Raw genomic sequence first — 13,106 nt, 5'->3', positions numbered from 1 at the left:
CCGCTATGGAAGGGAAATAGTCCCTAATGAAGCTGAGAGGTGCAAGAGGTTTGAAGAAGGACTAAATGATAACATCAAGATAATGATCACTACTTTGGGGATTATATACTTCACAAAATTGGTTTTAACTGCATTGAAGGTTGAAAAAGTTAGAATAGATGAGCAGACTAGAAGAGATAGACAACAAAAAAGAGGCCAAGGTCAGACTAGCTCATCTTCTGCCCCTAGTAAGAAGTTCAGAGGTCCACCTGTTCAGAGTTCAAGTCAGCCTCAAGGTTAGGGCCAGTCACAGGGGCTCAGACCATAGTTCACACCTAGGAGAGGTTAGTCCACACCATCAGTGGGCAGCTCTCTAGGGACAGCGTTCAGGGGATCAGCCCCAATAGCTTCTGTAGCCTGTCCACACTGCCAGAGGTGGCATAAGGGGGAGTGTTAGCAAGTGATTGGTGCTTGCTTATGGTGTGGGTCTATAGAACATCAGATTAGAAATTGTCTGAAGAGGACTGCTATAGCTGCCCCAGCACAAGCAGATAGGCCTGTCCCTGTACCTCAAAAGGGTAGAAGGCCCAGTGAATTTGAGGCAGCTAGTCCATCACAGAGGCATGCATCTGAGTCAGCTGAGAGGCTAGAGGCCAGAGCGCCGGCTAGAGCTTATGCCATGAGAGCTCAGGAGGAGCAAGATGCCTCGGACATCATCAGGGGTATGTTCTCCCTCTACAACACATCTGTGCATGCATTGGTGGATACAGAATCCACTCATTCATATATCTGCATCAAGTTACCCGTAGAAAGGGGAATCTCAGTAGAGGAAAGTGACCAAGATATTCTGGTCACTAATCCACTAGGCCACAGCGTGGTAGTGAATAAGGTGTACAAAGGTTGCCCATTGAGGATTCAAGGGTATGAGTTCTCGGCAGACCTAATTGAACTGCCCTTCCACGAGTTTGACGTGATTTTGGGAATGGACTGGTTATCACGTCATCAAGTAATAGTGGACTGTAGATTGAAGAGGATTTCATTGAAAACTCCTGAGGGTACTGAGATAATAGTTGTGGGTGAAATGACAGATTTCTTATCCAATGTCATCTCAGCCACCACTGCAAGAAAATTGATAAAAAAAAGGCTGTGAAGCCTACCTAGCACACGTGGTTGATACTAGGCAGGCTAAGCCAGACCTGTATAACATACCCACAGTAAGAGACTTCCCTGATGTGTTCCCTAAAGAATTTCCTGGTTTGCCACAGGAAAGGGAAGTCAAATTTGCTATTGAGGTACCGCCGGGTACAACACCAATCTCCATTGCTCCTTATAGGATGGCACCCACTGAATTGAAGGAGCTAAAAATCCAGCTGTAGGAGTTATTGGATAAGGGGCTCATACGCCCCAGGGTGTCACCGTGGGGAGCTCCGATGCTGTTTGTAAAGAAGAAGGATGGGATTTTGAGGCTATGCATTGATTATCGACAGTTGAATAAAGTGACTGTGAAGAACAAGTACCCGTTGCCCAGAATTGATGATCTATTTGACTAGTTGAAAGGAGCTGGTGTATTTTCAAAAATTAATCTCAGATCGGAGTATCATCAGCTGAGGGTAAAGGTTGCAGATGTGCCAAAGACTGTATTTAGGACTCGGTATGGGCACTATGAGTTCCTGGTGATGCCGTTTGGGTTGATAAATGCACCAGCAGCTTTCAAGGACCTTATGAACCGTATCTTTCATCCATATCTAGATCGGTTTGTAGTGGTCTTCATAGATGACATCCTGGTGTATTCCAAGGATAAAGCAGAACATGATGAGCATTTGAGGATCTTCTGCAGACTTTAAAAGAAAAAAAGCTGTATGCTAAGTTGTCCAAGTGCGAATTTTGGTTGAGTGAGATCTCCTTCCTTAGACACATAGTATCAGCTGATGGGATTAGGGTGGATCCCAAGAAGATAGAAGCAGTAATGAAATGGAAGTATCCCAGAAATACAACTGAGGTCAGGAGTTTCTTGGGGCTAGCTGGGTATTACAAAATATTTATGAAGGGGTTCTCTCTGATAGCTGCTCCAATAACCAAGTTGTTATACAAGAATGTTAAATTTGACTGGAATGATAAATGTCAAGCTAGTTTTGAGAGGTTAAAGGCTATGTTGACAAAAGCACCAATGTTAACACAACCAATGTCAGGAAAGGACTTTGTGGTCTACAGTGATGCCTCACATAATGGGTTAGGGTGTGTATTGATGCAAGAGGGGAAGGTGGTTGCCTATGCGTCCAGGCAGCTAAGGCCACATGAACAGAACTACCCTACCCATGATCTGAAACTAGCAGCGATTATCTTCGCACTGAAGATATGGAGGCACTATTTGTATGGTGAAAAGTACTACATTTATACAGACCACAAAAGTCTGAAATACTTGCCAACCTAGAAGGAGCTTAACCTTAGAGAGAGAAGATGGATTGAGTTCCTAAAAGACTATAACTGTGTGATTGACTACCATCCTGGGAAGGCAAATGTAGTTATTGATACCCTAAGCAGAAAATCCATTACATGTCACACCTTACACTTTTGTAAGGCATAACATGATCCCATAGTATACTTAATGAATTACCGTACTTCGTCTACCGATAACCCATTAAATATACTACAAGAGATTTTAAAATAATGTTATTTCCTTTTGAAGGTAGTGAACACTTTTAACAGGTATTAAAAACTTTTATTTGCAGTTTAAATCCTTGGTAAAAATTTTGATAAATTTTATTTTTCCGTAAATTTTGTAAAAATTTCGGCAAAGTGCCGTCTGTAATTGGAAAAAAACCAAAATTTAAAGATCTATAAAAAACACTTCCAATAATTTATTTCATAACTCCCAACCTCCAAATAATTATCAAACCAACACAATTCAACCAATTTCCATTCAAAATTCACATCTCAAATATTTTCAAAAATAACCAGATAATTCATGCACATTGCATAAAAAAAAATAAATTTACAGACATAAAATTCAAAAATAATATTATTACAATTTTTATTGTACAACTGCTCAAATTACATCAATATATATGAACAATACTATATTTACATCAAATTAAATATACATTGGGTATAAAATAATACCCGTACCAAAAAGTTAGTGAAGTCCTCTATCCAAATAGCAGCTCACCTGCTGCTTTCTCCTTTCCCTTATCTGCGACCGCAAATAAAGCTATCGCTGAGTATGATTTACTCAGTGGTGCACAATAAAAAAAATTTAAAATGCTGGAAATAAAACATTCACTGAAAAATAATAATTTAAGCATGTCACAATCTCATTTCAAAATTTTCAAACTAACATTTATAATACAATTTTGTCAAATAATTTAATAAATATAGTGTTGCCAATCCATACACAACTTAGGTCATGACACAAAATTTTGATCAATGCCGTGTTGTACACCACGACAAAGTAATCTACAATCTCACTAATCGAAATCAATGAGGGAGGTGGCTAGCTAGCTATATGAGTACTCATCCGATCTCAACCTCAACTGGCAAGCTAGAGAGGGAGGTAAATAATCGATCTTAACCCCATAAATGGAGGAGGAATAATATGGTACTGTCATGCTAAATGTGAATCCGAAACCAATTTAAAATAAGTTATTCAAATATTTCATGCAAAACACAATCAATTTCCAAAGTCAATTTTTCATTTACAAAGAGGCAACACAATAGTTCTTGAAATTCATAATTAACACAATACACTTGCAATGCGTAACAAATCAAGGTTTCAATGTAAAAACAATAGTTTAAAGTTATTGTGCACAAACCTGGACTGAGACGCCTCTAGGCCTTGACTCAATTGTCCTTATCCTTTTCAGTGTCTTTTTCAACTGAAACACACAGTTTACAGTGTTTCTGTATCACATCTCATAATAAATCCAACAATTTATTTCATGCTTATTTAATGGTACCCTTAAATATGCTTAAAATGGTATTCTTAGAATTTTGCATTTCGGGGGTTACTATTCATGGCACTATTCAAGTTAAAATGTTGACTTTCTCATGCTTGATAGGTATGTGAATTCTAATTACACTCACATATCATATTTTGGGTATCTAATTTATTGGCATTAGTTGCCATTTCCATTTCTAAGTCTCCTAAGAGAAATTTCAATTTTTCAATTTTGGTCCCCTGTTTTGCACTGTTCCATTGGTCTGGTTACTGTGGGAATTTGGCTAAGTGTTCTTAGTCAAAATTGTTCCTTATTGTCTTAGCTTTGGAGTTTTGTAGCCCAAATTATGGCCATTTTTCTAAGGCTGGCCGGATTGGTTTTAACCCAGAATTCTGGGTGCCAATTATGTTCTGGCAGTTTTGGTGTGCCGACTGCAGCTCACTTTTTGGATAGGTTATGGTCAGAATTTGGGTTTGTGTTCTTCATAAAAGTTGTAGTGCTATGTCTAAGATTTCTATCGGTATAAAATTTAGGTCATTTGGACCTTCCTACACCAAGTTATGGCCAAATGAACAAATACTGTTCATTTGGTCATTTCTGCACAATGGCAGTGTGCATTACCCGGATTTGACCTAATTGGTCACTATCTTAATGTCATTTTCTGGGCATGATTTCTGCATAAAAATTATGGCATTATGTGTCTAATTTCATATCCAATTGGGTTCACACCAATTGGAGTGGCATAATTACAGTTTTGGTCCCTGAAAGGGACCTAGGTCAAACTACCCAAAAGTGCACCCTTACCAATCCGAATTGCATTGCAATTCCCACCATTCTAACACACCCCAATTGGCCCCAATTAACCATTTCAAGCCTCAATTAGGTCCAATTGCATCAATTACCAATTTTTTCCAAAATTTCCCTCAAATTCAATGGCTTAAGAGCCCTAATTTTGCAACTTATTCAATTGATGAAATTAAAGTATATATTCATCTTCTACACCCTTAATTACACTTACATACCAATTTAATTTCATAAAAATCATGCAAACCCTAAGCCCCTATATGCTGGCCGAAATTCCTAGAAGGGTAGAGGTGCATGATTTGTTTCATTTTTTTTTATCAGTTCTAAGCTAATTCAAGTTTATGAACATAAATCTAAAGAGAGATTTAAGAGAAAATCCACTAACCTCTTTCTTTGAAATTTCAAGCTTTAAATCCTTCAATTTCTTCTTCCTTTTTCTTCTTCAATCTTCTTTTCAAGTTGTAAGAATAAGGTTTAATCAAGAACTTTGGGGAATTTATGGGTAATTTAGGGGTTTTAAATGCTTAAACATAAGCTTTAATGGAAGGTTGTAGAGAGAGAAATGGGAGAGGAAGTGAGCCGGCCATATGGGGAAGAAGATGGGAAATTTCAATTTTAATTTTTGTGTTTTTATTTCATTATTTGACTTGGTTAATTAATAATTAAATGAAATTCATTTTTTTTGAGGTCATGCATGATGTCATTTATGTGATGTCATAAACCTATTTTCTTTTTCTTTTGTTTTCCCATACTTCTTTGATTTAATTCCATATTTCAAAATTTTCATTTCTCAAATTTTATTAGACAGTTAGGTCATGAGTCACCTCTAGGGGTGAATTGACTAATTTGCCCCTCGCCGGTCTGATTCGGTTTATCAATAATTTGATATTTCTTCCAGAGCCCTGACTTAATTATTTAATCTACTTATCAACTCTTTTCTGTGATTTCTCTTTTCCACTAACTTCGTAATACTTCTTAGGACTGCGGTGTCACAATGTCCCGTTCAAAATTAGAGTTACAATTACCCTCGCAGTCACTTCCCGGTAAGGTCACTCATCGATGTGACCCCTAGCTCATTTAACCTTTTATGCTTTGTTTTTTTTATTTATACTTAACCTTCTGGTAATCACTATTAATTTTCATTCAGGGCTTTTCTAGGTGACTTAAATATAGTTCTAATCCTCTTAATGGTCCGGACCAACTCCGGTCACCAAAATAATAAAATATACCAGACTATACATATAGGGCTGTTACATTACAGCCTTGAGATCACTGAATGCTCGTCTATCATTAGCTCGAGATGGAGCTATTTTGGCTGAGTTGCAAGTAAGGCCAAACCTACTGCAGCAGATACAAGATGGGCAGAAGGCAGATGAAAAATTAATGGCTATTGTGGGTAAAATCTCAGAGGGGAAGGAAACTGATTATGAGGTGAAAGTAGATAGGTGTCTATAATACAAGGAAGAGTGCGTGTACCAGATAATGGGGAAATGAAGACTAGTATTCTGAAAGAGGCACACACTAGTGTTTATGCCATGCACCCAAGAAGCATAAAAATATATCATGATCTGAAGCCTCATTATTGGTGGCTTGGTATGAAGAAGGATATAGCTGATTATGTTATTAGGTGGTTGACATGTCAGCAAGTTAAAGCAGAGCATCAAGTTCCATTAGGATTGCTACAGCCTATAAGCATACCTGAATGGAAATGGGACCCGGTCACTATGGATTTTGTTAGTGGTCTACCTCTCACCCAGAAGAAGCATGATGTAGTATGGGTGATAATGGATAAGTTGACCAAGTCAACACAGTTTCTACCGGTTAGAACTGACTACTCACTGGAGAAGTTAGTAGAACAGTATATCAGTGAGATAGTTAGACTGCATGGAATTCTACTTTCCATTATATCTGATCGAGACCCAAGATTTACATCAAGATTTTGGAAGAAGTTGCAAGAAGCCTTGGGCACACAACTCCACTTTAGCACTACTTTTCATCCTCAAACGGATGGACAGTCAGAAAGAGTAATCCAGGTAAACATTGAAACCTATTGAATTAGTACAAATATTAAACTGAAATGATAATAACAATATGATATATGTGATAGGTCCTTGAGGATATGCTAAGAAGTTGTGTCATTGAGTTTGAGGGGAGTTGGGATAGATACCTCCCACTGGCAGAATTCGCATATAACAATAGCTACCAAGCTAGCATCCAAAAGGCCCCGTATAAAGCACTGTATGGGAGGAAGTGTAGAACCCCAGTGTGTTGGACTGAATTGGGAGAAGATACACTCGTGGGACTAGACCTGGTGAAATAGACTAAGGAGAAGGTTAAATTGATAAAGGCCAATTTGAAGGTTGCCTCAAATAGACAGAAATCTTATGTTGACTTGAAGAGAAAAGAGGTAGAGTATGTAGTTGGCGATAAAGTGTTCCTCAAAGTGTCACCATGGAAGAAAGTATTGAGGTTTGGAAGAAAGGGTAAGTTAAGCCCTAGGTTCATTGGCCCATATGAAGTCATTGAGTGTGTGGGACCAGTGGCCTATTGGCTAGCTTTACCACCAGAGCTGGACAAGATCCACAATGTGTTTCACGTGTCCATGTTGAGGAGGTACAGATCAGACCCGTCACATGTCATATCCATGGAGGAAATTGCAAGTCAACCGGACTTGACAAATGAAGAAGAACCAATAAGGATCCTGGCTCGGGCAGTGAAAGAATTGAGAAACAAGCAAATCCCACTAGTGAAAGTCCTTTGGAGACACCATAACACCAAAGAGGCAACCTGGAAAAGTGAAGAGACGATGAGGCAACAGTTTCCTCAACTGGTTGCATCAGGTAAATTTCGAGGACGAAATTTAAATTAGAGTGGAAGAGCTGTAACATCCTCACTTTAGCCTGACCGTACATTCTATTGTACCGGTAACTAATATCTGTCCAGACAACTAGAATGTCTAGAACTATATTTAGACTAGAGTGAAGAGTCATAAATAACTCAAATAATGGTAAGAAAAATTTAGAAAAAATTTTAGAAATAAAATACAATAAAGTTAAATGAGCCGGTGCCCCAGCGATGAGTGACCTAACGGGAAGTTGCCGTGAAGACAGCTAGTAGCCCTAAACCCGAGGAAAATTTCGTGAAATAATTTTTGGGACTTCAGAGAAGAGTCATTGAGGTTTCGATGATATTAGAATGCCAAGAAAATGCTTAGAAAATTTTATCAATTGGTACAGACAATTTTAGCTTATTACTCTAAACGAAGGGCATTTTGGTCATTTCGCCTTTAGAGACGATATTTGACCAACTTGTCCATTTAAGTAGGTGAATTATATGACATAAAATATGAATTAATATTGCTGAGAAAATAATTAAAAATGAATAAAAGAAAGGAGAAAAAAAAATAAAATTTAATTTGATTTATGACATAAGCATGATGTCATAAATGAATAAAATTTAATTTCTAACTAATGGGAATTAACCAAGCAACTTAAAAGGGATAAATACCAATAACTGAGACAAAAAAATGAAAATTTTTTCTGCTCATCTTTCTCAAGTTTCGGCAGCCCACTCTCTCTACCTCCATGAAAATTTCTTCCATTTCTCTATCCAAACCTTGCATTCCCACCACAAAACCCTAAGTTTCCTTCATTAAACCTTGATAACTCCTCTTGGGAAGGTGTTTGGCAGCCTAGAAAAAGAAAAAAAGTGAAGGAAATTAGAGAGAGAAAATCTCTCCAACAAGGTTAGTGCCAAATCTCTTATCCTTCTCCTTATATTTGTGATTAGAACCTTGAGTTAAGTTAGAAATTAAAGAAATTGCAAGAAAATATGCATGTTAAGGGCACGCTCTAATTTCAGCTACTAAGGAATTGTTGGGGTTTGATGAATTTTCTTTAAATTAGATGAGGATTCTAGTTGCCCTTGATAGGAATTTAACACTTAAAACATTAAATTGTGAATTTAGTGCAAGAATCGGAAATTTGGAAAGTTAGGGTTAGGGTTTTGAACCAACAATTGGGTGTTGATGAACTTGAGGATGAATTGATGTCTTAATGGTCAATTAGTGACCATTTGGTACAGTTTGAACTAAATTTGAAGTGAATTGTGACATCAAATAGGGGAATGGTTAGGCTGCCTCATGGTTTGCATTCTGGACCCTTTGAGTCCAGTGTGTTCATAGGATTATAACTTGAGCTATGTTGCCCCAATTGGTACAAAGCCAATTGGAGGTGAAAGTAGACACATAATGCAAAATTTTTGGTGGGGGAACTCTGCTCAAAAAACCAATCTAAGTGGCCCTAAAAATTGACCTAATCTCGGTGACCAATATGCTATCCCAGGAAAATGATCAAATGAAGAGTATTTATTCATTTGGTCATAACTCAGTGTAGAAATGTCCAATTGACCTGAATTTTATATCAATGGAAAGCTTAGACAATTTAGGACAACTTTCATGAAGACCATAACTCTAATTCTGACCAGAATTAAATGATATTGTCCATCAAAGTCAGGACACCAAAACTACCAGAATTGATTTTGCCCAGAAATTATGAAAAAATTGCAATCCTGCCAATTATGGTATTTAGGCCATAACTTGAGCTACAAAACTCCGAATGGAGTGATTCAAAAAGAAAATTAAACTAGACACATAAAGGAACAACTTTTATGAAGAAAGTTTTATCAAATTTTCACTGTAGCAAGGTCCAATGGAACAGTAAATATGGACCTCAAATTCTGAAATTTAAAATAAAACCTGGAGGGCTATGAATTGAGTTTGACAATCAATGCCAACAAAAATAAAATGCAAAATGTGGTATCTTGATGAAGTTAGGCTTAACAAATTTATTATGAATTAAAAAGTCAACATTTGAGTGGGAATAGTCAAGTGAATAGTGACCTCCACACCAAAATACAAGTAAATAAACAATTAATTGTATAAAATGCCCTAGTATGCCTAAAATGATTGGTTTGGATAGGTTGGTATGCCAATAGGATTTTGTTAACAGTACTGTATATGGCTTCATGCCATTCTGTGTTTTATGGCCTTTCATGCCATTCTATGATATAATAGCCTTTGGCTATTTTGATTGTGATTCCTATACTTGGCCTTGTGCCTAATGACTTGTAACACCCCTATGGGTATAGCCTGGTATATTTCACTGTTCCGGTGACCGGTGTTGGTCCAGACAATTAAGGGGATTAGAACCACACTTAAGACAACTAGATAAACACTTTGGGAGCAAGAAGGAAAAGAAAACTTAGAGAATTGAAGAATTAGGAAATCTACAAATTGAGGTAAGTGCAATTTCAAGTTTAGATTTTTATTGAATTCATGAATTTAAGTTTATGTGTGATGAAATTGCATTAGAAATAAAGGAAATCATGCTTAAATAAGGGAAGAGAGAATGTGGTAGCCATGGAACCTTAAGGTTTTGATGGTATTTAGTTAGGTTAAACATGAAATCTTGGTGAGTAGATGTTAGATATGTGAATTGTATAATTAGATTACATGAATTGTGAAGATTGGACAAACTTAGGGTTTTGGACATTAGGGTTTAGAGATAAAAAATGTGAGAAACTTGTAAATGGTGTTTTTGACCTAATGTAAAGTGAGAAATGGTCATTTGTGACCTAATTAAGTGTGTTAGAAGTGTTGGAATCAAAAGCCAATTTGGATTGGCTATGAAGTATGACCAAAAATCAACTTTGAGGGACCAAAAATGAAATTTTACAAGTCCAATTGGTATGGGACCAATTGGGACTGAAAATAGGCACTAAATGACACAATTTTCATTTAGGAAGCCTGCTCAAAAAGTGACTAAAACCTAGTGAACAAAGTGGCCGAAGTCGGAAAATCGCAGGCTGCCTCTGCACATACTGACCAAATGAACAGTGTTTGTTCATTTGGTCATAACTCGAGCTAGGCAGGTCAAAATGACCTGAAATTTTACCAGGGTTTAGATGAGATATAGATCTAAAACTTTCATGAAGAACACTAACCCAAATTATGCCATTAACCCAATCAAATTACTGAGCAAAATTTCCATTCAAACAGTAAAGTTTCAATGGCTATAACTCTCTTTAGAAAACTCCGATTTAGGTGATTCTTGAACCGATGGAAACCTAAGACATAGTAGAACATTTCGTATGAAGGAAATTAGACCAAATTATGGACTTAACTTGATCAAATTACTGAACGAAGTTGGATAAAAAATCTGCCAGAACCAAAATCTGCAGCATGAATAGTGCACGTGAACAGTAACTGTATTTTGGCTATAACTTGAACTACAAAACTCCAATTGGGGTGATTCAAAAAGGAGAATAAACTTAAGACAATGGGTAACATTTTCTATGAAGAAAGTTTTGCCAAATTCCAACAATAAAGTGACCAATGGAACAGTTCAACTTAGGACTCCAAAACTGAAATTTACCAAATTGCCTAAAAGACTTAGAATTTGAGTAAATAACCAAAACTAACAAGTTTAGTGACCAAAATGTGGTATGTGGGTGAAGTTGGAGTTCCCATACCTATTAAGCCTTAGAAAGTCAACAATTTGACTTGAATAGTGTAGTGAATAGTAACCCGAAACACAAAAATTTCGAGAACGTCGAATTTAACACGTTAGAACTAGGTAAATGTGAAGTTAAATTTATTTTGGATTTATGTTAAGTTCTAGTACTGAAACATTGTAAAATTGTGTGTTTCAGTTGAAAAGAATACCGGGAAAAAAACCCGAGGAACCGAGTCAAGGCCAAGACGCGACTCGCTTGAGGTTTGTGCACAACGTATACTTTTTATAATCATCTTTTGCATACTATTTTGAATAATGTGAAATATTGAATTATGGCATTCTTTTGATGTTTTGATTTAAATTGTTGAAAGTTATTATGTATATTGAAATGATAATGTTTAGCAAATTGTTAAGATAAGTTTTCAAACCACAGTGTCATAACCATATATTTGAACACCTCACTAGCACAACTAGTGGGGGTAATTAGTTTCGAATTTTGATTCCTTCTCTGGAGAAGTGTTGAGGTGTGCCAGTAGAAGAGGATGTGAATGGATATCCATATATTTGAGCTTGCTAGCCTTGTGATGTGATTTCTCTTTAGCCTCTGGCTATTGAGATTCTATTTGTTTCGAATGGCATGATCTAACTGTGGGTTTTATGAAACGTGTTTTGATACTTCGAAATGAACTTGGTTTGCATTAGAATCTCATGATTCATGTTTTGTGTTTAATGCTCATGTTTAGTCAAATTTTTGAATAAATGTGATTTATATTTTGCATAAAGATTATTTTAGTATGTTGTGCACCACTGAGTCCTAGTACTCAGCGATAGCTTCTATTCTTTGTCATGAGATACAGAGACTAGAGGAAGCGTGATATTTCTTGAGGTGTGAGGAGCTATCAGCTTAAAGTCTTCGGGTATAATTTATACCCTAACTGTAAATATTTCTTTTGATGTATATATTGCACATAAATGTAAAAATGGGTCTTGAGCAGTTTGTATAAAATTTGTATAAAGTTGTAATATATATAGTAGTTTGAAATTCTCTTAATGTAAATTTTATAATGATGTATCTAAATTATTTTGTCTCCAATGAAATATGAATGGAACTATTTTATTTAATTTGAATGAAATGGATTGCTAGTATATTGATGATCATTGGATAGTGGATTTGAAATTTGAAGGTTGATAAATGTGTTGAGAAATTGATTGATATTGAGTATGAAATTGAAGCAGTTGTTGAGAAAAATTTTTAGAAGTGCTTTTTACAGGTATTTGAAGAACTGTTTTCTCAAAATACAGAGGAAACTCTATCAAAATTTTTATAAAATTTGCGGAAAAATAAAATGGGTCAAAATTTCCAACTAGCTTTCAACTTAATTACATGTTTTAAATACTTATTAGAAATGCTCACCACTTATCAAAAATAAGAAAATTGTTTTAAAATCCCTTGTAGGGTACTTAATGAGTTATCGGTAGGTGAAGTGCGGTAGTTCATTAGGTATTCTACGGGATCATGTTATGCCTTACAGAGGGGTAAGGTGTGACATGACTAATATGGCTTAATAGCCATTCTATTGCACACCGGGAGACACTTTGTGACCGATGGTGTGATGACCCGAGGTACTTAGTACCTAGTACCAGATTACCCGTTTATCCAGTCCAGTCGACTACTATAGATTACTTGGGCAACCAAAATAAAATTTTATAAATTCTAACTGAAAAATTGACATAAAAAGTACAGAATTAATACTACTATAATTGATTTCAGAAAAATTAGTCTATATAAAATAACATCATACGCTCTGCATATTTATTTCATTTTAGTTTATTTTTATTTATATTAGCACTACTAAGCAGTATTGCTTAGCGC

This window comes from Hevea brasiliensis, chromosome 2, assembly GCF_030052815.1.
Source record: "Hevea brasiliensis isolate MT/VB/25A 57/8 chromosome 2, ASM3005281v1, whole genome shotgun sequence".
In the NCBI taxonomy this organism is placed as follows: Eukaryota; Viridiplantae; Streptophyta; class Magnoliopsida; order Malpighiales; family Euphorbiaceae; genus Hevea; species Hevea brasiliensis.
This window is presented reverse-complemented; position numbering follows the sequence as displayed.